Source organism: Felis catus, chromosome A2 (assembly GCF_018350175.1).
Source record: "Felis catus isolate Fca126 chromosome A2, F.catus_Fca126_mat1.0, whole genome shotgun sequence".
Classification (NCBI taxonomy): Eukaryota; Metazoa; Chordata; class Mammalia; order Carnivora; family Felidae; genus Felis; species Felis catus.
Window position 1 is genome coordinate 112,014,423 of NC_058369.1, and position 12,182 is coordinate 112,026,604.

Here is a 12,182-nt window from a genome sequence, read left to right on the forward strand (position 1 = left end):
TGTTTATTTTTTTTATTTTTGGGACAGAGAGAGACAGAGCATGAATGGGGGAGGGGTAGAGAGAGAGGGAGACACAGAATTGGAAACAGGCTCCAGGCTCTGAGCCATCAGCCCAGAGCCCGACGCGGGGCTCGAACTCACGGACCGCGAGATCGTGACCTGGCTGAAGTCGGACGCTTAACCGACTGCGCCACCCAGGCGCCCCAAGGTAGTTCTTTTCAAAAAGTGTCCTTGGAACAACTAGACACCCACATGCAAAAAAAAAAAAAAAAAAAAGAATCTAAACATATATCTTATATCCCTATTAACTAAAATTAACTCAAAATGGATCATAGACCTAAATATAAAATGCAAAACTCTGAAACTCCTAGAAGATAACATAATGAAAGTTTAGATGATCTAAACTAATATATTAGTTCTAAATAATAGAAACAAAACCTCTAATATATTAGTGCTTCTAATATATTAGAACTAATATATTAGTGCTTCTAATATATTAGAACTAATATATTAGTTCTAAATAATAGAAACAAAACCTTCTAATATATTAGTGCTAAAATATTAGTTCAGGATTCCTGTAAGTGTACAATATATTCAGAAGAGATTGTTTAATTGTGGGCAGAGAGAAACTTTGTGTATGCTTGATTTTGTTTTAAATGGAGTCTGTACAACTTATTTATACATGAGTAACATGTAAATTCCATTGTGTTTTTTGGTATTAAATTTAATACTTAAATTTAATATTGGTATTAAAATTTAGTCATTTTATTTTAACTCAAAATTATCAAAGTAGGTAATGTCTCTGTAGCCTTCCAGGAGCTTGGTAGAGTCACCTTTGAGTGAAGACTTAGATTTTCTAGGGCTTTTTTTTTTCTCTCTTTGGTTACATTAAATGAAGCTGACAACTGCCACAAAAGAAAGTATTGTTCAGAAAGCTACAGCTGGGATTGTTGATGATATTATGAACCTTCAGCAGGCTGAGTTGAAAAAAAGAAAGGCTGTTTAGGCTCCTACCCGAGATGGAATTTAGAGGTTCCCAGTGAGGAGAAAATTGAAAGTTCACCAAAACCATGTATGTAAGGAAAATGAGGCCTTTAGATACAGATAAGAAAAAGTCTTGATTTTGTGCATAATCAGAGAGAATAATTTTAATGAAAATAGGTCATTTATATTAAATTTTTCTTAAACCCTAGTTGATGTCATTAATTTTGCTAGAAATAGTACCATATTCCAATGAACTATTGGGTATGAATCATCTTACTAATAATTTTGATCCCTAATTATGTTGAAGTTTGAGTGAAGGGACATAAAACATGGACACACAAGCACAGTTGCTGTCAGATTTTGGAAGAGAAGATAGAGGGGGAAATTTACCCAGAAACAAATTAATGTTGCATTGCCCAGGACGTAACTATAGTAATGCATTTCTACTTGTTCTAGTTTATACAAATTTATATGGATTTAAAGGTAATAAAAATTACAAATAATGGCATTTTCATATGTAATATTTGAAATAAGTCAGAGAAAACCTGGTATTGTTTGCTCTAAAATTTTTATATAAGATACTGTCAGGTGGGAAATTTCTTGTTCTTGCTGTTCTTTTCCTCTTAAGTAATTAACAGAACAATGGGTTGGGACACAGAATAATTAGAACCTTAAACTTTTTTTACTTGGACAAGGAATTTAAGTCTTTCATGCTTTAGTTTATTCATCTTAAAAAGAAGTTTGTAGGAACAACTCATATTTAAGGACTCCAAGCAATAATCCAGATCATTATATCCTCCCAAATATAAATGAAATGGCTTCTGATGTTTGACTGTATTAACCTGTTGATAATCATTTCAGTACCCTTTCCCTAATTACTAATTCATTTCCCTTCGTAAAAATATTTTTCTTTTTTTTTTAACGTTTATTTTCTTGTTTTGAGACAAAAACAGCGTGATCTGGGGAGAGGCAGAGAGAGAGGGAGACAGAGAATCCCAAGCAGGCTCCATATTGTCAGCACAGAGCCCAATGCGGGGCTTGAACACACAAAACTGTGAGATCATGAGCTGAAACCAAGAGTCAGAGGTTCAACTGACTGAGCTACCCAGGTGCCCCTAAAAATATTTTTCTGTTCTAATAATGAACTCTTTGAGTTAATAGGTTATATTTTAATATTTATTATAAAATTTACATGTAATATGTGCTTAAAATTGTTTGAAGCAATAGGTAAGAGTTATTAATTGAACACCTACTATTTACCATGTAATGCGTAGTTAGTACTTACAACATGCAAGCAGTTAAATAAATGCTAGGGGGGAGCACACAGTGTTTACAACACAGTTTGTGAAAGGAAGAGTAAATAATATGACTTACTCATTTGCCATGTGTCATTTTATATAGCATTTTATAAATTTATAATAACTCTTAGTTTGCAGAAGTTCAAGAAACGTTTTGAGTAGATCACTATACATTATTTATAGATGAGGAATAGCTTACTAAACACCACATAGTTCATGAATTGCAGAACTAGAACCCAGACCCAAGCTCTTAATGAATCCAAAGCATGTGGGCTCTTCCATAGTGAAATAACACTTACATGAGAAACCCAGTGTAAATCAGTTCATGTGGTACATTACAATGGCATCAAAATCAATGCTAATTGGAAGTGCAGAGAGGAAAGAAACTATGTCTGATTTTGAAGATTAGGTAAACTTCTTGGAGCAGGGTCATGAAGACGGCTTTCTTGGGTCATGAAGAAGGCTTAACCTCTGAGAGAGAGAGATGAAGAAACGAATTCTAGGTACTTGTAATAATTCATCAAAATCATGGAGGCAACAATCAAGGGCAAGGATTGTTGAAGGAAAGGTGAGAGGTTGAGTTGCCTTAACTGAGAGATGTTGAGGCATTAATTAGACAGCATGTTAGCAAGCGAGGTTGCAGACCTGTTTTTGAGATGCTCCAAGGCTAGTGATCTATTAAACTTTGGAAATTTTCATCTTTAAAAGATCGAAATGGTCCTTATATGCAGAATGGTGTTACATGGGTAAAACATAAGAGGCAGGGAGGCTGTTGAGGAGGCCATGGAACAAGAGACGAGTACTGGAACTGAGCAATGCCAGAGAAGCCCTTCTCTCCCCAGAGGACTCCCAATTCACACATTTACGGTGCTGCCTCCCCTTTCACTGCTTCTTTATCAATTTCAGTCGACCATCAAAATACGCTTAAAATCTAAATTTGATCATGCTATTCATCTGCGCAAAATTCTCCAATGGCTTTCCTTGGCACCAGGAATACAATTCTAACTTTTTTCATGTTTTCATTTAAATTCCAATTAGTTAACATACAGTGTAATATTAGTTTCATGTGTACAGTACAGTGATTCAACACTTTCATGCATCACCTGGTGCTCATCACAAGTGCCCTCCTTAATCCCCATCACCTATTTCACCCATCCCCCACCCACTTCCCCTTCAGTAACCATCAGTTTGTTCTCTATAGGTAAAAGTCTGTTTCTTAGTTTGCTTTCCTCTTTTTTTCTTCCTCTGCATGTTTGCTTTGTTTCTTAAATTCCCTTTATGGGTGAAATCATAATCATATTTGTATTTCCCTGACTTATTTTGCTTAGCACAATGTTCTTTAGCTCCAACTGTGTCATTGCAAATGGCAAGATTTTATTCTTTTTTATGGCTGAGTAGTATTCCAATGGATGGATGTAGTATAGTATATATATATAGATATATATCACATATATATCTATATGTACAGATATATATAGATAGATATAGATATAGATATAGATATAGATATAGATAGATATATCACATCTTCTTTTTTGTTGTCTCAGATTGAGGGTTAGGGTTAGGGTCAGGGTGAGGGTATGTGTCTGGTATTCTGCGGTTCAGAGACCTCTTCAGAAGGTTAGGTTATAGCTACATTTAGGGTTAGCATTAGGGGTTAGGAATTAAGGGCTAGGGTTAGGGCTAGTGTTAAGGTTAGGTTTAGGGTATGTTCCTGGTATCCTGCAGTTCATACACCTCTTCAGAGAATAAACCCAGACTTCTACCGGGGTGAGAATAGATATGGCAGCCATCTCACCAAGTGTTACGAAGACTGTATGGTTGGGTTCTACCCAGCTGTCCTGCATATCTCATGCTGCACTCAGGCTGGCTCACTTCTGTTCAGCCAAACAGGTCTTTCTGTGTATCAGTCCTTTGCCTTAGGGTCTTTGTAGATGCTGCTTGGATATTTTATAAATGCTATGTTGCTTCTTGGAATTTGACCCCTCTTTCCTACAGTGTTATCTCCTCATTTATATTAAGGTCAGCTTTCTTAAGAAGACATCACTTTCTTAAGTCTATCACTTTCTTAAGAAGACATTTATTGATTAAATCCTGCTTTGTTTTGTTTTTTAATCTCAATCGCTTGTTCATTTTCCTTCCTATCACATCACATTTGTCATTGTTTTATTTGTTTGTTTGCTCTCATCATGGGCCTTCTGGTTAGAAACTGCAGTCGTCCATATTGATAGCCCACAAAGAAAGACACTGAATTTATAGCAAAGCTGAAAAAGTGTTATAGAGCTAAGAACCCAGTGAATGCACACTTCTTTCATTTTGCTAAAACAATGGCAAGTATTACTTTTAAAAAGTTACATGCTTTCCTCTGTCCTGTTTTTTTTTTTTTGTGAACTGCTGTGACATGAAATACATATGAGTAGCAGAAATAGTATGCTTCTCCCAGAAGTGTGAGTGGAGCATTCAAGAGCATGTCCCCCAACACTTAACAACAACTCTGCAAACCTAAATTAGGAATTTCTTCCTTAGTATAAGACACAAATGAAATTCTATTTCATTTTTATTTTTATATGACAAAAATGATCCTAATACCTCTGCACTAGAAGTTCTGAATCCTTTGGAGTGAAGTTTCCTCAGATGCTGGCAAGGCTTCAACTTATTTCCTTTCCTTTGCCAATGACAGTATTCTTCATTGTTGAGCTCCTTTTGGGTATCTTTCTGACACGGTTTCCCTTGCAACAAATGTACACACACACTCATGAGAGACTGTGCACTTGACTTCAATTGGCAATAGAGTCACAAGAAGACGCTACACAGATCTAAACTGTAGCTGACTGTTACAACCACATTATGTCATAATTAAATTCATCCTTATTTTTTCTCTAATACATGTTAGTAGCTGTAAAAGTCTCAAGTCTTATGTCTTAGGTGGTTGTTGGTATCACTCTTATGAAGTCTGTAAGCTTATACATAAGGACTCCTGCTCATATCTGATTAATCCCTTTATGTGCTAACATTTTCAGCATAGCATGGCCTATTTTCTCTATAATTGTTGGGTTTCCTCATGGTGTTTTGGGATAGCAAGGCTTCAAATTATACTACAAATTATTTTTAAATTATACTTTGAATATTTTTTTCCAAAAGGTCTTTGAATATTATTTTCCAGCTAATATGTTAAAATCTTTTTCTATTGACCAGTGGATAACCGTGCATATTTACCTTGTAAATAACACATTTGTTAGCTGTTATTACATTAAATTTATCTTCATTATTCTCTTAGATTCTGGAGTTACCTGATCAGGAATAAAATCCACTAAACCTAACTCTCAAGATACCCTATTGTGTTTTATTTCCTTCATATTATTATGGGATTAAGAAAGTCACATTGAACTATCCCAAGTTTTTCCAGACAATGTAGAGGCAATCTATTCTGTGCCTCTTCAAGAATTTAGCTCGTTGTCTAGAGCAGATTTTTACTACGAGGAGTGCCCCATGTGATGGTGTTTTTAATTAGAAAATCTTGACTCTTTTGGGGATAGAAATGATAATAAGATATCATAAAACATACATGATTTTATTTTTTAATTTAATGACACCTTTAGTGACCTTGATTGACTAGAAAATTATTCAAAATTGTAAAAATAGAGAGAAAAAAACCATTAATGTTATCAAGTTTCAGCTTAGGTCCAAGACTGGTTTGACCAATATAATAAAGTTCTTACTGTCTTCAGAACATCAGAGAACTTACTATCCATGGTCTGGTCTTTGAAGTCACCATGACACCATTGCCTCTGATAAAAGAGTTTATTTATAACTTGCTCAGCTTATGTCCTTTCCCACTGAATCAGCAGGCTCTCTAAGGTTTGGGGATATAATTTCAAGGACTGTTAAACCTCTGTCAAAGTTTGGTTGGCCCCCTGAGGGGCCCTGTGTTTCAACATTCTCTTTACTAAGACAAGACTTCTCAAGAAAGTACTCAGAAAACTGACAGCTTCAAGTACCAGAAGTTTTGTAACTTGAAGTGGCATTTAATCTGAAAAATAACATTAGCAAATCAGCATATAATTGGCTTTCTATTTCCTCTCCCCCACCCCTCATTATTTTTTGTTTTTGGTTAAGCTAAGACACAAATCAAAATTATACTTGATACAGCAATTTCCTAATCTCTTCAGAAGGATGTTCCAATGCACACAGCTAAGTAGATGTAGTGGCATTATCTTCAGAAAGTAGAAAATGTACATTTTAATAGGGACTGTTTATATTTCTAGTGTACCTTTTGCATTGTCTCTTTAATTATTCATGTACCTACTGAAGTTTAAGGGTGCTCTTTGCCAGCAACTAGACTCTGTGAACAGATTTAGCAAAATATATAAAAAAGGAAAATCTTCATACAACCCTTTTACTTCTGTATTTAATTGCTCTTGGGTCTCTCGTCACTTTTCAGGTTGCTCTTCTTGAGCTGCTCCTCAGTCAGCTCTTGTATTCCACATTATACTGTCTTCACATTTTAGCCTTTTTAAGCTAATGGGTGAATGCAAAATACCCTAGGGCCTTCTATGAGATCAGGACCCTCCTGATACCTTTTTAGGTGTCCATAAGTTGACTCAGTAATTTGACTTCTAGCAGACTTTTTTAATGCCCCCTCTCTCATTTTTTTCCCCACAAAGCAAGGTTTTATTAAATAGCATTCCAGTAAATAATCTGTACTTTACTCAATTATACTTTAACCTGAATTTGTTTCATCATGCTTTGGTTAACATTCACTATTGGCTGTATAAAATGTATGCACACAGTATCATTTCCATAGACTTCTCTCTGTGATAGTGTCTTATTCCAATATGAAATCACTGTTCTACTGCTTCTCTTACCACTGAGATCAAGTAAGGCTGAAGGAGATATTGACCTTGCTTGAGGTGACTCATGTTGATGTGATAATAGGAACTGGACACTGGACTCATTCTCTTTTACAGCTTAGTTTTGAGATCCCTGCTTATATACCACCAATCTGTTTTTTCTCCAGTAGTTACCATCAGACTATGTTGATTCACATCTTTTTGATCAGGTTCCCAAGAACCTGTTGATGCCTACATGACTAAGCTTAGATTCTACTTTTTGTGATATGTTCTTTTGTTAGTTTCACGGGCTTTAGAGTGTAATCCATGTTCTCTATTTAAATACCTTGTGACCTTAAGCAAATTCCTCAACCCTTCCAAGATTCAGTTTCCTCATATGTTAATGGCGATCATAATAACTTCATCTTAAGGCTGTTATTAATTTTAGTGAGACATTTCATATAAAATGGTCAACACTCAATGAATGGTGGCTATTATTGTTAATAAAAGCAACAGATGTACATCTTGCTCTTAATCACATTGAAATTTATTTGGTAAAATAAGATCTATATGACTTAAGAAGTAATCAGTTGCCAGTTATTAAACATTTACTATATGTCCTAGATATTGGGAAGAGCACTGTACAAATACCTAATGTAATTATGATAATAAATCTATAAGAATACATTTTTATCATAATTTTTTAAATGATGAAACTAATGCTTAAAGAGAGTAAATTTCTTGTTCGTAGTATCCTACTAATGTTAATCAGAACAGTATTAGAATGTAGGCCTTTGACCCCGAAGACTGTGCTCTTCCCTTCTATCTGATATGAATGCTAGGTGACACAGTATGAAAGGTTTGGCAGACGTTGAGAGAATTTGGAAGAAACTATTGACTGCTGTTGGTTTGGAAAGTTCCACAGAAGAGTTGATCTTTCAACTGAATCTTGAAGGAAATGGAACAGTGGGTATCCCACACTGAAGGGAAAGATTTTTCCATTTCAATGCATACTTTCAAAACAATAAGATATCTGAACCTGAATATATTAATTTAGAGATTCCACTTATAAAATCAATCACAAAGGCCTAGGTCTGAAAATAAAGACAAGACCTTACTTGGTCGGGGTAGTGACCACCAAAAATATCTGGCAGCTTCAGTGTTCTGCTTCATTATTTAAAAGTATTAGGAGTTCTTAACTCAATTAGAAAGAAGAAGTCATGAGGGCAACGGAGAGTATTGTCCTTTTATATTGATTGTTGAAGATTAAAATGTTGGGAAGAGATTTGGTTTTCCTGTGCCTATCTCTCTTTCTCCTATTATTTATAAGAATTCCCTAATGCAGAGCACTGGACTTCTCTATTAGCTTCCTGCACTCCCATTTTCTCAGGGAAGTCATCTGTACATAAAGTTTACATTTTGCTGTGCATTTGCCAAATAGTATATTTTCTTGTATTTTAACCTTGTATACTATAACCTTGATCTAATTGCTTATTAGTTCCAAGAGATTTGTTGTAGTTTTTTTTTTCAAATTTCTACCTAAATGACTAAATAATCATGTCATCTGTGAACAAAGACAGTTTTATTTCTTCCATCCCTTTTATTTCCTTTCCTATTTTATTGTATTTTCTAAAACCCCAGTACAATGTAGAAAAGATTGGTGAGAAGGGGTATCCTTGTCTTGTTCCTGATCTTAGCAGAAAACCTTTAAGTTTTTTACCATTAAGTATGATATTAGCTGAAGGTTTTTTGTAGATAGGCTTTATCAGGTAGAGGATGTTCCCCCTATTTCTTGTTTGCTGAATTGTTCTAGGATTTTGTTAAATGCTTTTTCTGCATGTATTGATTTGATCATGTAATTTTTTGTTTTTAGTTTATTGATGTAATGGATTACATTAATTCATTTTTGAATGTTGAACCAACCTTGCATACGTGAGATAAATCCCACTTGGTTGTGGTACATGATTTTTTATACATTGTTGGATCTGATTTAACAATATTATGTTGAAGGTTTTTGAATCTATGTTTATGAGAGATATCAGTCTGTAGCTTTCTTTTATTGTAGTGTCTTTATTTTTTGTATATGGGTAACACTGGCCTCATGGAATGAGTTAAGAAGTATCCTCTCTGATTCTGTCTTTTGGACGAGTTGTAGAGAATAGGTATAATTTCTTCCTTAAATGTTTGATGGAATTTGTCAGTGTACTCATACATGTCTGATGCTTTCTATTTTGGAAAATTATTTATTGATTCAATTTTTTTTAAATAGATAAGGTCTTATTTGCATTGTCTGTTTCTTCTTATGTGAGTTTCAGCACTATATGTTTTTCAAAGAATTGGTCTACTTCATGTGGGTTATCAAGTTTAGAGGCATAAACTTGTTCATAATAGTCTTTTACTATTCCTTTGGTGCCCATGGGATCTTCAGTGATATCCTGTCTTTCATTTCTGATACTAGTAAGTCGTGTCTTCTTTTATTCTTCGCTAACCTGGCTAAAGGCTTATCAAGTTTACTGATCTTGTCAAAGAACCAGCTTTTGGTTTATTGATATTCTCTAATGATTTCCTATCTCAATTTCATCTCTAATTTTTATTATTTCTTTTCTTGTGTCTACTTTGGATTTAATTTGTATTACTTTTATTAGTCACCTAAGATAGAAGCTTAGATTGTTGATTTTAGATTCTTCCCTAATATACGCATTCAATGCTATAAACCTTTCCCTAAACACTGCTTTTGATATATCCCACAAATTTTGATAAGTTGTATTTTTTTCTCATTTAGTCCAGAGTCTTTATATTTTAAAATTTCTCTTGAGATTTTTTTCTTTGACCCATTGTTATTTAGAGGTGAGTTGTTCATCTTCAAGTATTTTGGAATTTTCCAGCTTTCTTTTATTAACTTCTGGTTTAATTCCATTGTGGTCTGAAAAACTACAGTGTATGATTTCTATTATTTTGAAGTTGTTAAGTGGCATTTTATACCCCAGAATGTGGTCTCCCTTGTGATCTTGAGATGAATATGTATTTTGCTTCTGTTGGATAAAGCAATCTATAGATGTTAATTATATCCCATAAATTGATGGTGCTGCTGATGTCAACTATGTCCTTATTGATTTTCTGCCTGCTGGATCTGTCCATTTCTGATAGAAGGTTGTTAAAGTCTTCAAGTATAACAGTGTATCCATCTGTTTCTCCTTGCAGATCTGTCAGGTTTTGCCTTATGTAGTTTGATGCTCTATTGTTAGGTGCATGCAAATTAAGACTTACTATGTATTCTTAGAGTATCTATCCCTTTATGTTTTTCCCCTCTTTATCCCTGATAACTTTCCTTGCTTTTTTTGCTTTATAATGAATAAATAAATAAATAAATAAATAATAATAATAATAATAAAGCTACTTCTGATTTTTTGGATTAGTGTTACTGTGGTATATCTTTCTGTATCCCTTTACTTTTAATCTATATGTGTCTTTATATTTTCTGTGGGTTTCTTATAGACTACATATAATTAGGTCTTATTTTTTGATCCACTCTGACAGTCTCTGTCCTATTTATTTATGTACTTACTTATTTTAAAGTTTATTTATTTTGAGAGAGAGAGAAAGTGCATGCATGCAGGAGTGTGTACAGATAGAGAGGGATAGAGGGAATTTCAAGCAGGCTCTATGCTGTCAGTGCAGAGCCCTACCTGAGTCAGATGCTTAACCATCTGAGCCACCCAGGTGCCCCCAGTCTCTGTCTTTTAATGGTGTGTTTAGATCATTGAATTACTGCTATGGTTAGATTAATATCCACCATATTGGTTACTATTTTCTATTTGTTGCCCTTGTTTTTTGTTCTTATTTTGTTCACCACACTTTTTCTAACTTTCATGGTTTTTACTGAGCATTTTGTGTGATTCCATTTTATCTTCTTTCTTAGTATATCAATTATATTTCATTTTTTTTTACTTTTTCCAGTGGTTACTCTAGAGTTTACAGTATACATTTATGGCTAATCCAAGTCCACTTTCAAATTACAGGTAGCACAGTACCTTATAATAACAAATCACTTATTATATTATAATTGTCATTAATTTTACTTATATATAAGCACCTATATATGCACATATACACACAGATATATTATTATTTTGAACAAACTATTATCTGTTGGATCAATTAAAAATAAGAAAATAAAATTTGCAGTTTACCTTTATTTATTCTCAGATGCTCTTCTTTTCTTTATTTAGATCTGAATTTCTGGCCAATATCGTTTGTTTTCTCTCAGAAGAATTTCTTTTAATATTTCTTGCAAGGCAGGTCTACTAGTAATAAATGCTCTCAAGTTTTTGAGAAAGTAAATATTTTTTTCACTTATCCCTGATTTTATCTCTATCCATCCATCATTTTCTCACCAAAAAGGCCCTTCACTTGCTTCTCTGTCAGACTCTATCTCTTCATTAATTGAAAAATCAGTGTGAAACTTTCACAAAACCCTCTCTAACCTCTCTCTCCTTATGCTATTTATGGATTATTCCAGTAATTCTTTTTAAAAAAAATTTTTTTTTCAACATTTATTTATTTTTGGGACAGAGAGAGACAGAGCATGAACAGGGGAGGGGCAGAGAGAGAGGGAGACACAGAATAGGAAGCAGGCTCCAGGCTCTGAGCCATCAGCCCAGAGCCTGACGCGGGGCTCGAACTCTCGGACCGCGAGATCGTGACCTGGGGGAACTCAGACGCTTAACCGACTGCGCCACCCAGGCGCCCCTCCAGTAATTCTTAAGAAACGGGCCATGAATATGTTATATGTCCAATTCTTTTTTTCTGCATATTTTAAATAAGTTTTTGATTTCTAGACTTTATTTTCACCACAATGTCTCAAAATGTATGGAATAATGGTCATTCTCACTTTGTGATTGCATAAGTGCTATTAACCTGTAACCACTCTCAAGTAGTATATGGCTACATCTACTTATGAGGTGCCTTTAAATCACGGGCTCTTGGGCTCTAGACTCAAATAGAAAAACAGAGAAAACTATTGATGTTTTTCTTGTGCTAGGATAAGTATGTCTACAATTTTTGTTTTGAA